Here is a 1,543-nt window from a genome sequence, read left to right as displayed (position 1 = left end):
CTGAAAGAACCATTACTTCGTCTGGTATGGTGGCTAGTCAGTGAGATCTAATTGTGTCACACCCACACAGTCTGATGAAACTGATTACTATCTTAAGAAATCATCAATAAATTTAATAATATTATTATTATACATTAATAAATGTAAATTATAGATATTTTACTAATTTTTACTCAGGTTATCAAGAAATACTACAATTTCTAGGTCTTTAATCAATATTGAGGTAATTTGCGACAACTTCAAAGAATAACTTTGGTAAACCTTTATTGTTTTTATGCAATAACAGACAAAAAGCAGATTCACACACAACCCTCTGAATCAGAACATTACAGAGTCCTCCAATCAAAGAAGTTTTGATTAATTATAGACACCTCCATCAGAGACACGTGTGATGACATATCAGAGATCAGCATTTACAAACACACTCCACACTGCATGTCGGTCTGGCCTTGTTGGTCTCACAACCATCTGTGCTGGATGGGGTTGTTGGTCTAGCTGTGCTGGTATCACAAGATGCGGGTGTGGGTGTGGGTGTGGGTGTGATTGTGGGTGTGGGTGTGGGTGTGTCTGTTTGTGTGGTTGGTGGTGCTGCTGTTGTTGTTAGTGCAGCCGTGGTGGTTCTGGTTGTTGGTGCAGCCGTGGTGGTTCTGGTTGTTGGTGCAGCCGTGGTGGTTCTGGTTGTGGTCTGTGCGTTGCCAGAGGCTGTTTTGTGCGGAAAATGTCAAATCAGATTTACATTAAGTCTCGAGGCAAGTTTAGATCTTTATTTGGAATGAAAGTTTCTCTTACCAACAAACAGAAGAAGGACGACACAAATCTTTGCAATCATGGTGATGCAGTGATAGTTTCTCCTGTGTGGTGACTGAAAAATATAATTGGTAAATTTAAAAAGTAAATTAAAAGCTGAAAATGGTTATTTGCATTTTAAACAGGAGGAAAAATTGACTTAAATTGTTTGCTCATATTTTTGGCACACCTGTCTTTCACTGAAATACCAAATAAAATAAAACCTTAAAGCTTCTGAATCAGTAATTAAAAGAAACACAACAAATAAAACGTCTCCAACCTCTCCTGGTTCTGCCCTGCTAGATAACAGTTAAGGAATGACTATTATCGTTTCCTCTTTGGCTGACTATTAATTTAATTTATTGCCAAATATCTTTACAAAAAGGTATCTGCAGCAGCTTTCGATAACTTTATAATAATTTGAATGCTCTGAACACAAATTAAATTGTTTACAAGATAAACTAAAGTTATAATAGCTGTGAACACCTGTACTTGTATTTCAATGTGTGTTGAAACATGTAACTTACCTTTTACAATATTATAAATGTATTTTATTTTAAAACAATCTACAAGTTCCCTTCCTATCCCGACAGATTTCTCAAAAGTATTTACATTTTTTGATAAATAAAAAGTTGTGTTTAAATAATAATACTATAGTATTATGGCAAACTGTATTTGTATAGCACTTTTCATGCATTCGATGTGGCTCAGTGTTTCATATAAAATTGTGTTAAAACTTCTAATCTAACTAAACTTA

The 1,543-nt window shown here is 34.9% G+C and overlaps 1 long non-coding RNA gene across 1 annotated transcript; it reads right to left on the bottom strand.

Moving 5' to 3' along the window:
* Nucleotides 1-238: 238 nt before the first annotated feature.
* Nucleotides 239-937, bottom strand: LOC119913050. Its single transcript, XR_005446348.1, has 2 exons — nt 790-937; nt 239-702 (listed from the first exon to the last, which is right to left on the bottom strand). It is a non-coding gene; the product is annotated as an uncharacterized LOC119913050 (long non-coding RNA).
* Between the last annotated feature and the right edge of the window lie 606 nt (nt 938-1,543).

This window comes from Micropterus salmoides, unplaced genomic scaffold (assembly GCF_014851395.1).
Source record: "Micropterus salmoides isolate LMB-PRFRI ecotype aquatic unplaced genomic scaffold, ASM1485139v1 Ms_hic_scaffold_2, whole genome shotgun sequence".
NCBI lineage: Eukaryota > Metazoa > Chordata > Actinopteri > Centrarchiformes > Centrarchidae > Micropterus > Micropterus salmoides.
The sequence above is the reverse complement of the archived record's forward strand: the minus strand, read 5'-3'. Positions and strand labels throughout refer to the sequence as shown.